The sequence below is a fragment of the Dermochelys coriacea genome, chromosome 2, assembly GCF_009764565.3.
Source record: "Dermochelys coriacea isolate rDerCor1 chromosome 2, rDerCor1.pri.v4, whole genome shotgun sequence".
Lineage (NCBI taxonomy): Eukaryota > Metazoa > Chordata > Testudines > Dermochelyidae > Dermochelys > Dermochelys coriacea.
This window is the reverse complement of record NC_050069.1, coordinates 239,447,855-239,465,546: the sequence shown is the minus strand read 5'-3', so window position 1 is coordinate 239,465,546 and position 17,692 is coordinate 239,447,855. Positions and strand designations below refer to the sequence as shown.

The window sequence follows — 17,692 nt, the reverse complement described above, 5'->3', positions numbered from 1 at the left end:
CTGACATAGTGCCCTAGCTTAGACACAGCAGACACTGACAGGGGTGGTTCTGATGCTGTAGGAACACCACCTCCTCAAACAATTTTAATTATGCTGACAGAAGCACTCTTTTAATAACATAGTTGTATCTATACTGGGGTTTTATCAGTATAGCTATGTCATTCAGGGGTGTGAAAGTCACCCCCAACTGACACAGATATGCCAGTATAAAATTTAATATAGATCACGCCTTAGATTTGGTGGGGTCATTGTTTCACTAGTTCCTTAATCACCTAGAGTCTTCCAACCTAGACAGGACCTGAATTTCTAATGTAAAAATAAACAAAAGAAAACTTAGAAAACAAATACAAATTAAGAAAGAAAGGAAGAGAAGGGAAAGAAAAGAGAGAGAGAAAGCACAAGTTCAACATTTTTCCCCCTTTGCAGGTCACCCTTCAGTAAGAAAGCTTGTATTACACACAAGTATGTTGGTGACTTATGCTGTTGGGAAAAGAAATACATGAGAACTACAAACCAGTTTCATAGGATCTTGGTAAAATGTTTAATTTTTGCCTGTGTAGCAGTGGCTCTTGAAAGCAGATGGTATCTGATGATTTACGTATGAATGATACGAGGGTCTGTATTTTAAAAAATTGCAAATGTACCCACTGTGCATATAAACCCTATTTTAATGCACAGGAAAAGGTATTCGTGACACAAAATTGGCAGTTATGCTTATACTGGTGCACAGCAGTTTCAAGCCAATTTTGCAGATGCAGCTTTGGCATCATCTTGGAAAACATTATTGGATTATTGCATTACTCTTTCCTACATAGGTGTGTTAACATAGTAAATATATAGGAAAGAGTAATGCACCTGTTGTGAATGACTCAGCACTAGGATATGTAAAAGTCACAATCTAAAAATATGTCCTGGGATAAATTTAAAAGCCATTTTTATAAATGAGAAAACATAAGATCTAATAGGATACTGTACTGTTGCAAACAGGACCTCTATGTCACCACTGTATAGACTCAAAGATTAAAGTCAGAAGGGACAATTAGATCACCTAAAATGACCTCATGTATATCAAAGGCCATTAAATTTCACTGAGTTACCCCTGTAGTAAGCCCAATATATAATATAAATCAATTTCATACTATATTACTGTATACGTTTAGATTATACAATTTCACTTTAAGGGCTACTGGCCCTTTTGTTTTGTTAAGCTACACAGATGTATTAGAGTCATAGTTAATCATCACATACTTCTAACACCAGAAAAAAATGACTAATTTGCTGATTTACTAGGTAGTCTGATAATAACAAATACAGTTTGTTCTGTTTACATACTAACTTTGTAACCATGGATGCAGGGGAATTTTCCAGCATATAGCACAGCTAATTTTGCATATAACTTAAATTTTGCAATCAGAAAGGAATATTTTAAAGAAACCTGCAAAATCCCAATACTGTATGGTAAGACTTTACAATATTTAGTATTACAACTTGGTATTATTTTAAAATCCAGGCAAATATGGAGATGCACTATCTACTACAAATCAAAGTCTGACAAAAGGAAAGTACCAAAAATACTACAAGGGACATATCATTTGGGGAAAATTTTCATCTGCCCAAATTAGTCCATGTTGAGTCTGCCATCTTGGCTGGCATACGGGGGACTGAACTGGGAACTTCCTGATCTAACAACATGAACAGCTATAGGCTCTCTAACTAGGAACTGTAATAACACAGACCCTATATTGACAGCACAGAGGAAGACCTCTAACACACTCACCAGTGGGTTACATATCTGCAAACTTCAAATTGCACATGCTCGGGCTTGTGTGAGCAACTTGGACATTTGAAAAATCTATCCCATAGATCTAATATATACATTCTAATCCCACAACAATTCAGAGCATAAAAGATCAAATACATTTAATTAATGCTTTATTTTAATGGAATTCCAACAGGAAGGAATGTTTTTTCTACAGGAACGTGGCATGAAAATATTTCAGGGGAGATGTCATTATCAAGAATACCAAATCAGTTATTTAAGTACATGTCTTTTTCTAACTAATGTTGAAAATCAACATAAAGTGGGATGGGGATTAATGCTGCCATTTTCATACATGGGTCTACATTATACACAAAATTTGGATTTGGTGGAGGAATTGCATCGTTTTTTTTTAAATATTTCAGCACCTTTCCAAAAGCAGGTCGATCATCCAAAAATGCGGCTAAGCTTTCCACTTTATTGTCATGCATGATGAATAGTCTAATGCAATGATTCTTAACTGTGAAACTGGGATCCCAGGTGAGACAACAACTTCAAATGGGATGGCTGTATCTAGTGGTCCCCCACAGGACTCAGTCCTGGGTCCAGTACTATTCAATATTTTCTTTAATTATTTGGAAAATGGAGAGGAGAATATACTTCAAAATTGTGCAAATGACACCAAATTGGGAGGGGTTGCAAGTACTCTGGAGCACACAATTAAAATTCAAAATGACCTTGACAAATTAGAGAATTGACCTGAAATCAACATCAATTCAATAAAAGATAAGTGCAAAGTATTACACTCAGGAAGGAAAAAATCAAATGCTCAGTTACAAAGTGGGGAATAACTAGCTATGTGGTAGTACTGCTGAAAAGGAACTGTGGGGTATAATGGATCACAAAGTGAAGATGAGTTAACAATGTGGTCCAATTGTGAGAAAAAGTTAATATAATTGTGGGATGTATTAATAGGAGTGCTGTATGTAAGACACAGGAGGTATTTGTCCCTTTCTACTTGGCACTGATGAGGCCTCAGCTGGAATTCTGTAGTCAGTTCTGGGCACCACGTTTTAGAAAAAATGAGTTTAAATTAGACAGTCCTGAGGAGAGCAACAAAAACCATAAAAGATTTAGAAAATATGACCTATGAGGAAAAGTTTTTTAAAAATTGGCATATTTAGTCTTGAGAAAAGATGTGGGGGGCTGGGATTTGATAACACTTTTCAAATATGTTAATGGCTGTTATAGAGTGGAGTGTGATCAATTGTTCCCCATAACAACTGGTGGCTTAATCTGCAGCAAGGGAAATTTAGGTTAGATATAAGGGAAAACTTTTTAACTATAAGCAGAGGTGATGCATAACTGTTGATAGTGGGGGGCACAATTTAAAGGTTCTGGTGGTATGCAATGGGGTTCAGAGCAGGGCATAACAACCCTGCCAGAAATCAAGGGGGGGTGTCACGTGACCCCATGTGCCAGTCCATGTGTTACCTCAGGGTAGGTAACCTCTGCCCTAGGCTTCCAAGGGAGGTTGTGGAACCAGTGGTGGTTTTTAAGAACAGATTGGACAAACATCTGACAGGGATGGTCTAGGTCCTGTCACAATGCAGGGGGCTGGACTTGATGACTCTGAGGTCCCTCAAGCCCCATATTTCTATGATTCTTCCAGAGGAGACCCAAAAAAGCCCAAGGAAGAAGGGTGTGGAAGGAATAAGACTTGTTTTCATTGTTACTAGGACTAAACCAGAACCTGGTAGTGTTCATTGATTAGTTCAAACTGAACTGTAAGAATCCAGTCCTATGATGAGTACTGCACAGGCTAATATCTATACCAAAATGGAAGTCAATAGGGCTCTGTACAGATATAGGGGTCTGCTCCCATGTAGCTCAATGCATCACCAAATCTTAAATATTATACACACAAACTCACCAAGAATACACAATTCCCTATTCGCTGAGCCCCAGGTGAAAATGCCTCAGCCAAAAAAGAAAAATTAACAGGCTGCCTTGTGCATTACTTTAAAATATACTTCCACCATTTTAAATATAATTTTTCAAGGAAGAGCCCCTGCCTGCTCTTTTCTTCTCACCCCAAGCTTGCATCTCATTTTTAAAAACATTCTACGATTGGAAGGCCAACATACTGTCTCTTCTTGGGGCTGTGACAAAGTAAGAGGTCTGAACAAAGTCTAACAGACAAAGGTTGAGAGGGGCTAAAAAAGTCTTTGAGCTGAGTCATGGTAGACTGGGTCAGTTATAAACATGTATAACCCAGAAGAACAAAAAATGTCATTGGTTTATAATTTAGCTGGATTAAATGGACTCATGCCTGATGATAATGGTTAATAACTATGGCTAAAATTTTTAAAAGCAATTTGTGATTTTGGGTGCCTCCATTTTTAATTTTCCAGCACGAGACATCTTAGAGAGTCCTACTTTCAGAAAACAGGTGCTCCATTCTTCTGAAAAATCAGATCCTTTTTTGGTCTTTCAAGATGCGCACCAAATTCGTGCTACCCAAAATCACTGATCAGTTTTGAAAATCTTGGCTTCGCAGTCTTTTGGGGAATTAAGGATAAAGCAGCAGAAAGAGATCTGATCAGATACACCCTTTGACCATTCACAGTATAGTCCACAAATGAACTTCTATCAGTGTCAGCTGGAGGTACCGGTAATTGAAGATTTTCACAAAATGCCTATGGCAAGTATTTGGCTGACTTTCCACAGAAAGTTCACCTCTTACACAAACATTTTGGACATCTCATTTACAGAAGTACAAATTCCACAAAGAGCAAAGAAATAAATGTTACATCTTAAAGAACCAAGATGAAAAAAAACCAGAACTCGTTAGCCAGAGTGATGACTTCTCATCTGCTCACAAGTTGCTAAGAATATTTTAATCAAAAAGAAAAGAGCCATCTCCCTGAGATTGCTGTCTCCTTGATAATCCTGAATGGGAGTTAAAAACTGCCTCTCAAATGCTCCCATGCTTTCAATCCAAGCAATGGTTTTGGCAGCTGTAAGCCCAGAGTGGGTCCATTTAAGATGATCAGAGGAAACAGGCTGACAGTGAGCTGATTAGAAAGCTCTTAGAGCCCCCTCCGCTGAAGAGGGAAAGGAGTATAACTTGCTTCACGTGCTGTCAGAGTGAGACCCCAGAGCGCTGTTAGTTTGACTTGATACCCTTGGTGAGCTCGTGCGTGTATATATATATTTAAAAAAAGGCCATTTAAAAAGCACAAACAAAAACCACACGGCAGCCAGCCCCTCGCCAGCCTTCCTGTTCCTGTCAGCTTTTGCTCTGAAGGCATGTTTGAAGATAACAAGGGAGGAAATAATGAAACAATATGGCAAAGGCTAGCTGAATTTGAAGGGACAACTGCAAGCTGTTTCCTGACCTCAGCCTTATCTAAGGGCTCCCAGAAAATAACCCTTGCTCAGTGTTCTATAAATAACTCATTGTGATCAGGGTGAAGAATTTAATTTTATTTTCTCAATCAAGTGCTGGGAAATGGGACAAACTTTCCACATGGATGAAGGCTAGTTTTATTTCTAGTTCATGCATGGGATGATGGAGAGGGGTTCGGTACAGAGTCCTTTGAAATATTTTCACAGAGAGTGAGTTAAGCAGCATTTAAGCACATTTTAAAGTACTGAAGTATGAAAATACAGGTTTGAGGTGGGAAGGGAGCATTAGAAGGCAAGAGTCCAAAAGCCTGGTAGAGAATTTTGAATGTACAAAGCAACAGGCATTAAAACAAATTCAGCTGCAAAATAAAAATAAATAGAGAGGGAAGTTACCTTGCTGTAGCCTGAGCAGCTCTTACCAGCAGAAAAGCTTTGGGCCCAGGATTTTCTTTCCAAAATGGCGGAACACAGCTGACCTTCGCTCACAGGGAAAGTGAGAGGACAGAGGGGGAAGGCTCAGATCTTGTGAGAAACAAAAAAGTATTTCATAGATTTTAAGGCCAGAAGGCACCATTATGGTCATCTGGCTTGACTTCCTGCATAACACAGGCCAAAGATTTCTGCATCAACTTCTGTTTGAGCTAGAGCATCTCTTTTCTGGGCTGCTGCCCAGCTGTCCCTTTACATACAGTAGTTTAGATTCAGACCCTGAAGCTGACAAGAAACTTCATACATCACCATAGTTTGAACAAATATTGCTCTACAGGCTACAACCAAGAGTGACTGTAGAGCTGCTAAGGACATGAATACAAGTCAGGCACTATAGAGGTTTTCCTTTCATTCAGGGGTCTGCTGAATGGCTGATTTCAGAATTACAATTCCCCACTATTTTTGTTGGTTCTGTGTTTTTATTAAACTTTTTTTTAACAACTTTCCATAAGTATGACCATAGATAGTAGTGAAACTTGGGCAAGAGTCCACTCTTATTAGGCATCTGCCTGCCTTAAAAGACCACCCCATGGTATCCTCAAATGTTCTGGGTACAATTCTGTTCCTCTTCATTTAGAAAACCACTCCATGCAACAGTGGATTTTTTCTGGTCTCTTGAGTGGTCACTTAAGGCAGTTTCCACTGCAATTCATTGTTGCTACTTTTATAAAGCAAAATAATAAATAATAAAAATAATAATGAATAATTAATAATATCACTAGTTCAGAAGCCTTTCACAAGCACAAAAAATCCAGTTAGGCACAACCCAGCTCAGTCTTACAATGGTATCTATAAAACCTGCCACCTTAGATAAGAGTTTTCTGTAGAGTGAAATAAGTGGGAATAATACTCATAAAATCTTTGATTGAGTTTGCTGGGGTCTGAGAGGCATCTGGGAGAATTATGGGTGTGATAGTGTATATGGTAGCCAGGCTAAGAGCAGTCCTAATTTATAGCCCCATTCTTAACCATTAAACTTAGCCCGAAGCAGATACTGAAACAGAATTACATAAACAAGTAGAGAGCATTCCAGTTCCAGTTTAGCCATCTCAAAGCATGTGGCTAGGACAAATAAATGATTGTACATTAGCTGCTGTTCTTGAGGATTCATGATTTGGATATAGTATTTCTTTTTCTATAGCCTTTTTTTAAACAGGGGCAGTATGAGCAAGAATACCACTTACGAAGGTTGCCTTGGGGACATTCACTTTTTTGAAAGTCATTCTGTCTTCAGTTGTATATACGATTTTGAATAGGATACTGCAGCTGTGCCATGAAGAGGCCACATTAGATAAGGCTTAACCATTTATATATCCAGGATTAAAAAGACAAATGGAGAAGAAAGGAAGGCCTTGTGGTTGAGCTACTGGGACTTGGGAGATAAGAGTTTGGCTCTTCTACACACTTCCTGTGTGACCTTGCGCAAGTCACGTTTACAAAATGGAGATAATAATACTTCTGTACATCACAGCAGTGACTGAAGTTCTCTGATTCTACAGTGAAGTGGGACATTTAATAGAAGAAGAGAGAGAGAGGGCCGAACAGGCCCTGCTCCCCAATTCAAAGCATCACAACTATGCCCTATTTCAAAGGCTTACTTTTTTATAGTTTGGCTTATTTTACAAATATCACAGCTTTCCGGGTGAACTGTTCTTTGCTTGCTTTCTCATATATGTTAAATACTGTGTATCATGTAGTCAGAGGTGACACTCTAACTGTTTTATTTTCCAGTCTGTCTGAAAATCATGTCCATAGTTATAGTCACTTTCTCCAACATGTGATGAACAATGTATTGTCAAGGAACTGTGTAGATTTAGGGTATGTCTGTACAGCACAAGCTGTGAATGGGTTAGCCTTTGTGTGACTCCAGCTAGTACAAGAAACAATAGTAGTAAAGACAATGCAGTGCAGGCTTCAGCATGAGTGGCATGAGGATGTACTCATAGAAGTAACTCTGAAGATGTTGTTTTCCATTAGTTGCCACATATGATTAGTAAACAGTTTTTAATGCTACCATAACAGAGTTCTGTTGAAAGATCTTCCAGGTTTTAAACACAGATCCTGGAAAAAGTCAGGAAGAAGGAGAATGCTTCATCAATATAGATGGACACATTTTTGTGGAAGGACCTGACCAGTTTCTCATAAACCATCTGGAATTTTCTCAAGTATTCCCAATGAATTTATATGCCCTGTATTGACTTCCCAGAAAATGCTGTGGGGTGTCTGATTTCAGGATAAATTTCCTTATAAAAAGAGGATCAAATAACAGAAGTCAGGCAGAATGCTTCAGAATACAACACGTAGCTAGTCAGAGACTGGCCAAGCTTTGAGGTTCTGTGCCAGAGATTGTAGACTTGGTTTGATCAGTCATGTGGTTAAAACATAGAGCAGAGCTTCTTCATTTGGGTAGGTCAAATCAGATATGTAACACCGATTGTCTTATGTGACTGGTGAAAAAATTCTGTAAAAATGACTAAGACAAAAAGGAAGGATGATGTCTTAAGAGCCATTACATAACTAAAGCACCAGACTCCTTTGTTATATGCAACCAAGGTTCTTAAACCAGAAACCCATTTAATATTGGTTTCTTGAGCCAGTTTAACTAGAGGAGTGCCACAGGGTTCTCTAATCACCACCAGGCACCTCCTTAGGGCTGCATCTGGGGAATAGTTCCACCCAAACTGACACCCCCTCCTGTCTCTTGTTTATGCGTGGCCTCTTTCACACTCCAAGAGTTGCAGTGCTTCCTCTTTGTGGCTTAGTCCTCTGGCCAGGTTACTGTACAGTCTTCTCCTTCTGGGGTAACAGAGTCTCACTGAACCAGCTGTCTGGGTGCCATTCCAGGCAGTCTTCCAACTCAGGAATGTGCCACTTTCCCAATGGCTGGTAAGGGAACCTGGGCCTGTCCACTATTCTGGGTTCCAGCCCAGGGACCCTACAATCAGCAGCCAATGTCTGCATCATCTCAATCCTTACTGCTGCTGCTTCCCTGGGCTTCTTCCTAATCTACCCTCTGCAGGCTTTCTCCACCACCCCTCAGAGTAAACTCTCTCCCTCAGGGTAAGGATCCCAGAGCTCGGGCTCCTCAGGGGTTTCCTCCTTCTCTCCTCACTAGTCCCAGAGATTGATTGCAGACCTCAATACTACAGCACTTTCTGTTCTCAGTTCCAGGGGCTTATACAAGCCCCTGCCTACTGCCTAGTTGGGCTCTATCTTCAATTAGTGCTTGTCAGTCAAGCCTAAATCTTCCCCCTTGTGCAACCTCCCAGGTTAATTAGCCCTTTCTGAGTCAGCTTAACCCCTTCAGGGGTGATTTGGGGTGAACACCCCATCACAGGCAGTCTTAACAAATTCTGTAAAAAGTGGAAAGGAATTTAAATATTTGATACTTCATTGGATCTTAACAGAGTCCCAACTTCCCAGTCAGCACATATGTCCAGACTTTCATACTTTAAAATATATGAGTTTAGCTTAAGGTATACCAGAGTTCTGGCCATGATAGTTTGAAGCTAGCCCAAGTGATAACGACATGAGAGAGATGCGAGTGACACTAAATATAAATAAATGTCCTGGTATTCTGAACTCATGTCTATTGCTGTAATTCCTCCAAATGGAGGAATGATGGGCCCAGTTATACAAACTCTTACTTATTCAGTCCTATAAACTTAAATGAGAAATGCTTAAAGGTTTTCCCAGGTGGGGCCCAAAGATATTAAACCTTAAATCAGCCTGGAAAGCCATGTAATCAAAGGGCCTGATTCTCTTCCCTCTTACAGACTGATGTCAATGGATCTCTTACAGATTCACACCAGTGTACATGAGAAGAGTTTCAGGCCACAGTTGTGTAACTGTGCTACATGCTTCCCTGAATTATCCCAACAGGCAGAGAAAGAGAACCAACTATATATCAGGCCTTGCTATTGTCTGAAATGTTGCTGTTTATTCATGAAATGTAAATAAAAACACACAATCTCCTCTGATGTCTGAATAAATTATTCAGCAATAATAGTGAAGCAAGACACTGAACATTTTCAATCTACAGCTGAAAAAGGGTTGGATTTTTTTCCTAAAAGGCCCACAGGCTACCCAGCTCTTAGAAACAAGAGGATAATACTGCAAAGTGAAACTTGTAGGAAGTAGGTGGAATATTGTTTGCTAAATGTTACTGGTTTGTGGAAATCAGAAGGCAAAATCTATTACAGGAAGCACTGAACTGGTGATGAGCAAAGCTGAAAAGGTTTGGTTTGAATACTTTACCCAAGGTTATCTGAACAAGCCTCCCAGGTCCTGAGCCAGCAGTCTCTCAAAGGTAGACACTTATGAGATTTGCAAGACTTCCTGCTTTTGGCTGGGTTGGAAACACTGAAAGGGAACTTCTCTCATCATTTTTGGTACATCTACCTCCACTCCTAGTAGAAACTAGGAAGCGTAGTGGTCATCAACAACCCATAGGACCCATACTGTGGAGGAACTACACATTGTGTAATCATCTGAAAGTCCCAATTATTTTTATATTAGTATATTATTTTGTATTAAAAAAATAAAATAATAATAATAATTTATTTGTATGATGGCAGCATGCACCAGGGCCCCATCGTGCTAGGTGTTGTACAAACAGAACAAAAAAAGACAGTCCCTGCCAAGAGAGCTTACAATTAATATAAAAGATGAGGGAATGGCTACCACCAATCTCTGAAGACTCGTCAGGTAGCAGAAGCTCGTAGGTGGCTATTAATGGCTTTCCCTGCAAAGAAAGAAACAATAAGTTGGGTTGGTCCTAGTGCTTAGTGGAAGGGGTGGATGATGGAGCCCCTGTCCTGCATGGCAAGAGATGCCCATGGAGGTTTGGCTTAGCAGTTTCAAACCTAGGCATGAATCTGAAGGGGCAGGTTTGCAAATCCAACCATAACAAGTGCCAGTGAGAAATGGACATGCAGAATTCACATAGGATTCTAAATACAGAATCAGGTCTCATCATCACTGATAAGAGACTTAGGGTATGTTTATACTTAAAATGCTAGAGTGGCACAGCTGCACCAGTGCTGCTGTGCCACTGTAGCACTTCAGTAGAAACACAATCTACATCAAGGGCAGGGGTTCTCCCATTGGCATAGGTAATCAACTTGCCTGATAGGCGGTAGATAGGTTGGTGGAAGAATATTTCCATCAACCTAGCACAGTCTACACTAGGGTTAGGTTGGTTTAGCTATAACTTTCAGGGATGGATGTTTTTCACACTCCAGAGAGACGTAGCTATACCAATTTAAGTTTCTACTGTAGACCAGCCCTTAATTAGAAAAGTAGGAAATGTGTGTTCAATGGCACCCGCAACTTTCTTGTTTGCCTGATGTTACAACACCACCAGACAAAAAGTGTCTTGTGTTTTATGAGCCACTCTCGTTTAAAACATCCAGAAACCTGAGAAACGGGCTGCTTCCAGGATGGTAAAAAAGGAGAGGCAGAGTGGTAGACAGGAGGCACTGTCTCGGACATGGAGTCTAAAGATTTTTTTTTAAAGAGGCATTGAATATACATTTAGTAACAAGCAAAAGAAAATCATTAATTCACCAACTTTTTATGGTGAAAATTACTTCAAGATTTATTCCATGTCAGTGTGCAGAGCGTACTCCTGATATAAACTTTCACAGCAACACACACACACACACAGGATCGAGAGGACATGCAGCTGGATGCATTCCAACAGTGGCACTAAATAACTTATGAAAATGATTAGCTATGTTTTAGCTGGAACTAAAACTAAATCTGGAGGTGAAAAGACAATCAACAAAGCCACAATGTTGAGACTCCTGAAATAGAAAACATCTGTCTCTGGAGGAAGTATTGGTTGGCCTTATACTTGAGGTAGTGTGAAGAAGCAAATATTCCAGCTCAAATTCTCAGTAGAAGTTCAGAATTAATGAGCATAGCAAAAGATACTCATCTAAATAGGCAGGTTAGCAGTGGTGCATGCTGGAGGACTTCCCCATATCTTGTTTAAAACAATAATTGCCCCTTCTTCGGTGTTGGTCTTAAGTCTTCATCAAGTCAATATAGGATGCACTTTGTCCCACATGTCAACAACTATCATGCAAAGCATCATACACTGTGGCACAAATGTATGATTGTTATATTGTGCAGCACAAGTATAATATTGTGGGGTGCTCTACTATACAAGTAAATGTTGGCTTGTATTTTTCGTACAGTTATTCTTTATTTCTGTGTAGCATAGGTAATAACCATAAGTGCAGGAGAGTGGGAGAGAGGATGACCCAAGATGTGAGAAGAATCATGCTTGCACTGTTGAAATGATGTAAACAAAGTCCTAGTATGCAGTATGGGAAAGTGTTTTTGGTATTTGGTTGCGGTGACTCTTAAGGGCTTGGGAGGAATCAATATGGTTCCAGCTAGACTGGCAAAGAAATCTGGTCAGCAGTGAATGACTCTTTAGTACTGTATATTATGACCAGCTGGAGAAACTGTTCAGCTGAAATTCACAAGGTTTGGATGGCTCTCAGTTAAGACTTCAACATTTCCAAGTCTAGTTAAAGTTAAAAAAATATAAAATACAGAAAAAATCATAAAACATAGACAAAGCAACCATGGGAATATGCTATAGAACACACAAACACAAAGCCTGAGCAGAAGGAATGAAGAAATTTGTGAGTCTTACTTTTGACTGTATATTTTATTGTAAAGACAGAATACCACACAGGCACGCTACAAAAATCAAAGCTGACTGATACTACTAGCAAAGTCCTCTAAATTTTAAGAGAGTTTTGCAAGATACACAAACACAAGAATGACAAGCCTTGTACACACTGCAATCCTGGCCTAAGTTAAGACTAAAGAGACAATTACCATATAAAGATACATGTCACAAAAGACCTTCAAGATAACGAAGTGAAGTAGAGTATTGTAGGATCCCATGACTTCATTCATTTCTGAATTCAAGAACCAAATTCTGTCCATATAGTCACATAACTCAATGGGAGCTGTACATAATTATCTGAGGGCAGAAACTGTCCCATAATGCACAAGAAAATTGTGCTTTTTAAAGCCAGTAATTGTTTCCTATGGTTTCATAGAGCTGTGCCGATTAAGAAGAGCTTCTTATGTTATAACAGAGGGTCACGGAAACCATAGTAAAGGAGAAAAATGCAGGAAGATTACATGTTGTAAGAAGACTCAGAGGCAGTAAAGATGAACATTAAAAGAAAAACTGAATACAGATCTAGAATTTCTAAATTACCGTTGGCCCAAATGTCTGGCTTACCACTGAAATAGTGTAATTATAAAGCTGGCATAAAATAGGCCATGGATCTAGTTACTAATTTCTTAGTACCAATAGCAGCAAAACAGTTTCTGCCAGTAGCGGGTCTCTTGACAAAAACCTTGTGTCTTACACATGATGTGACCTATAGGGAAAACTGTTTTTAATCAGGCAAATCTATAAATGGCATGCAGTTGTGGTTTCTTGTCTCAGATGTCAAAAGGAACTGAGAAGAAAGTGGGGGATGAAATCTTCAGTGTAATTTTTGTTTTAAAAACTTAACTTTGTCTTTAAAAACCCCTTGTATTTCGAATGCAATTTTTGAGTTACCTTTGTTAACTAGTTTAATTACAACCATAGTATCTCAGAAATATGCATGGAAAGCTTCCCGGTAGACTTATGTTAGCCCCAATTATGTTTTGAGTCCCAATGAAGGTTTTTTTTTTCATGGTGGTAAGGCAGTCACTAAGGACTTCATACTCCAAAATACTTAACACTCCAATTCACACCAGCAAAGTACATAAACACACATTTAACTTTAAGCACATGAATATGATCCCACTGAAGTCACAGGACTATTCTCCAAGTTAAGCATGTGCTTAAGTGCTTTGCTGGATCTGCCCACAGTGCTCACAACCATGGAGCATCAAACCCTAAATAATCCTAAACTGAAGGTGTTTGTCATTTTTATTCATGACTACCGCAGTGAATGCGCTAGCATCACTGAATTATCATCTAGGAATCTGGTAGCATGTACCTATTGAGTAGAGCTCATCAAAAAGTTTCGGTGCAAACTGTTTTGGGATGCAAAACTGGATTTTTGACAAAACTAACTTTTTTGCCAGATGTTCTGGCTTTCAACAGGGAAATTTGCATTTTTGATGAAAAACTGAAAACCCCAACATTGAAAAATTTTTGCTAAAACCCAAACAAAAATTTTCAGTTTTTTGATGAAAACTTGACATTTTCCACAGAATAAAACCCCATTCTCCAAGCAGCCCTGCTACTGAACAATGTTCACTCCCTGAGGCAGCACATGATATTCAGATTTGAATGACCAAAACACATTCCTACTGATATAAAACAACTGGCCTTAACTTTATAGCATTTTCAAATCTTCAACCTCTGCTTAAGATTTTAAATGCAGAAAACATGTGCTTTGTTTCTTCATAAATATTCTGTCTGTCTATCCTAGGTATATGTAAAGCACCTATCACCGTGATATCTAAGGGCTGCTACAGTATTTAAATGTGTGTTACATGTGGTTCATAGCCTGACTGAAAGTCATAAAAAGTTGGGTGCAGAAGCAGGTCCCAGGGTAGCCAGTTCAGAGCCTTCAGGATAACTGTTGCAATGTAAAAATATTGTGAAATCTCACTTTTAAGTTCTTTTCAATATACAGTGACTATGTATAGTAATGAAGTCCATTGTAAATAGGCATTTTAAAGCACACACCTCACAGCACTGAGAGTATTTATGGGCTCCCAGATTTCCTGCTAATGGTTTCCTGAGTAAAATTGCTACTTGTCATTGCAAGGGGGGAAAATAGTTGAGAGGGGACACACAAAGCTGGTAGCTAATTATTTTAAAAAACAAACAGAAACCTGCAAACTGAAGGAATATGTGTGTCTGTAAAAAAATTTATTAGCCACAAAGAGGTCAGAGTGACTAGTGCTTATAAAAATAGTTAAAAATACTGCTAGTCAGTGAAAAACGATGACCATTCCCTCCACTCAAGAGTGATCAAAGTGGAGAACGTTCTCTCCATAAATGTAGGTGTAACAGTTGCACAGATTATCTTGCAATGTGGTGTGATTTTCACGAGCAAGTGCAGCATGAAAACATAGCTAGGTTGGGACCAAGAATGGTGTGTATGGAACCTCACAATAACCCTTCAACTAGACACAAAAAGGTTATACCTAATAGTTAGTTGATTGCTAGGTTGTTATTTTGATTCTCTTTTGTATCATTGATCCCTTCTGAATGGCTACAATCCCTTAGGGACACATTGTGCCATATTTGTTTGTGTTGAGTGGTAATTTACCGTTCAACTAGTCCCACTGGGTAAATTACCACTCAGCATGAGTTTGGGTGTCAATGGACTCATTAGGACTACTTTGCAGAGTAAGGCATAATCTGGCACTGAATGGGTTTCTCCTGCATGGCAATTTCCTCCCTCTTTTCACCTTATGAGCTATTTTCTTAAAGCTGCAGTTTGTATAGGGCAGATATGTTTTCACCTCAGTTCCCTTCCTATTTTCCAGCCAAGTATTTAATTCATGAGGTCAGAAAGACTAGAGCTGGTCAAAATATTTCAAACTAACAACTTTTTCAACAAAAAATTACCTTTTTTCTAAAAAAAAAAAAATTCATGCAAAACTGTTGAATTTTTTTTGTTAAAAATTGTGTACCTTTTTAAACAATATTTTATCAAAATTATTAAAAACATTTTCAATAAAAAATGTCCCAAAATGGATCCACTTTAGCAGCTTCAATTTTATTTTTTAAACATAAACAGATTTTCTAAAGCGTGGCATAATAGTGCTTATCGATTTATTTGCTGTTATCTTTGAAATACACCAGTAAAAATAATCAGGGTCTAGAAATATTCTCTGTCAGGGCTGGAGAGAGGAGGGAGTTAAGTCCACCAAAAATAATGTTTGTTTCCACAGGACTCAGCCTTTTATAACTTACACTCAATCTTCCTACTCCAATTATTATGTACATAAATTATAAGGTGAGCTAAAATATTTAGCTTTTTTTTTTAAGAACAAGATGCTGGAGTTAGCTTACACTGAAAAATAAATTGTATCAATTATAGCTTTCTACTGGGTCTTGTTATTTTGACTTTTTTGACTCACTTTGCACTCAGATATATAAATTAGCAGCAGTCTATACAATGCACAACTGTATTTGTTCATGAGGAATGCCTTGGTTCTTTTGACTTTTTCCTTTCCACTTCCTAATGGTTTACAAGTAGAAGTATAACTTGAAAAATTACCTACCTTATACTGTGTTTAATGAGTACATTAAACATACTTTAGCTACAAATCTTATCAGTTGATTACTTAACCTTTGTGGATAGGTTAAATATTTTCTATGGTGTTCAAATAAATATGATATTTGGTTTCAGGAGAAAAAATAATGAAAAGGAAGTTGTTTTAAAACTGAAATCACTGCTTTTCTTTTCACTTATTTTATCTGCATTTTTTTTAAAATGATCAAAGAAAAAATTCGCATAGCACATCTAAAATGTTAAAAGACAAATTAAGTATGAAAATATTCATTCTGCTGTAATTTTTTCTGGGGTGGAGGTTGCATACCTTCTGAAATCGAATTTGAGATTTTACCATCTGATGCAACCACAGAAAGTAACCTACAGTAGGCGACGATGAAGACAAAGTTCCATCCTCCCTTATAAAAAATTTTAAAAATGGAAAACAAGATTAATTATCTAGATTTAAATAATAAGACACTTATACAAACACTCTAGTCACTCATTGCAACATAATATACCCAGCAGCAGGGAGGGTCTTTCTAGGTGGTGCCCCGTGGCAGTCCCCACTGTAGAAAAGAGGCAGGGCCTGGATGAAATGTAGTTGTGAATGAATTATAGATGAGATGACCATGTCCAGCCCCACCTTCCAATCTGGCTGGCACAAACCTCTGCAGTGGTTGCTGGCTGGCAGAGTGGACCCACACATTCTTGTTCAGGGAATGATGCAGCAAAGCATCATCATCACAGTGTATGATCTCCAGTCTGCCCTGTGGAATCCTGCCCTGGCCAGCAAGATCTCTGTGGCACCTCACACACAGAGTCGTATCCCTGCAACCCATCATCCCAATGGCCAGGGCAGATTTGGCCTTTTACTGTGTACTTCTTTTTTCCCCTCTAATAAAGAGTTTCTTATTTGACAGAAGGGCTCCCTGCCCCTGCCTCTAGACACACAATGCAAACTTCCAGCATTGCCAACTCTTGTGATTTTTATTAAGACTATTGATTTTTGGGGTGGTTTTTTACTAGGGTTGCCAAGTTTCTATTCACACAAAACTGAACACCCTTGCCCCGCCCCCCCTGCTCACTCCATCTCCTCCCCCCACCCCGTCATTCACTCTCCACCATCGTCACTCAGTCACTCATTTTCACCAGGCTGGCTCAGAGGGTTGAGGTGTGGGCTGGTGAGGGCTCTGGCTGGGGGTGTGGGCTCTGGTCTGGGGCCAGGGATGAGGGATTTGGGGTGCAGGAGGGAGCTCTGGGCTGGGGAGTTCAGAGGGTGGGAGGGGAATCAGGGCTGGGGCAGGGGGTTGGGGCAGAGGAGAGGGTCAGGAGTACAGGTTCTGGGCAGCGCTTACCTCAGGGGCTCCCAGAAGCAGCGGCATGTGCCCCCGTCCCCAGGCACTACCCCTGCAGCTCCCATTGGCCTCGGTTCCTGGCCAATGGGAGCTGTGGAGATGGTGCTTGGGGCGGGGGTTGTGCATGGAGCCCCCTAGCTGCCCCTAAGGCTAGGAGCTGGAGCGGGGATATGACACTGCTTCGGGGAGCCACACAGAGCAATGGCAGTCAGGGAGCCTGCCTTAGCCCCGCTGTGCCACCAACCAGACTTTTAACGGCCTGGTCAGCAGAGCTGACCAGAGCTGCCAGAGTCCCTTTTTGACTGGGCGTTCCAGTCACAAACCAGACACCTGGCAACCCTATTTTTGACCCTTCTCATAGAAACATGATGAAAGGCTACCATCTAACAAATTTTTCCTTATTCAAAATG

The 17,692-nt window shown here is 39.6% G+C and overlaps 1 long non-coding RNA gene across 1 annotated transcript in view; it reads right to left on the bottom strand.

The window, feature by feature from the left end:
* LOC122459031 overlaps window positions 1-17,692 on the bottom strand; it is a 68,122-nt gene that overhangs the window by 31,475 nt on the left and 18,955 nt on the right. Inside the window, exon 2 of the long non-coding RNA XR_006279450.1 lies at window positions 5,564-5,692. This is a non-coding gene — a long non-coding RNA (uncharacterized LOC122459031). The remainder of the gene's footprint in view (window positions 1-5,563; window positions 5,693-17,692) is intronic.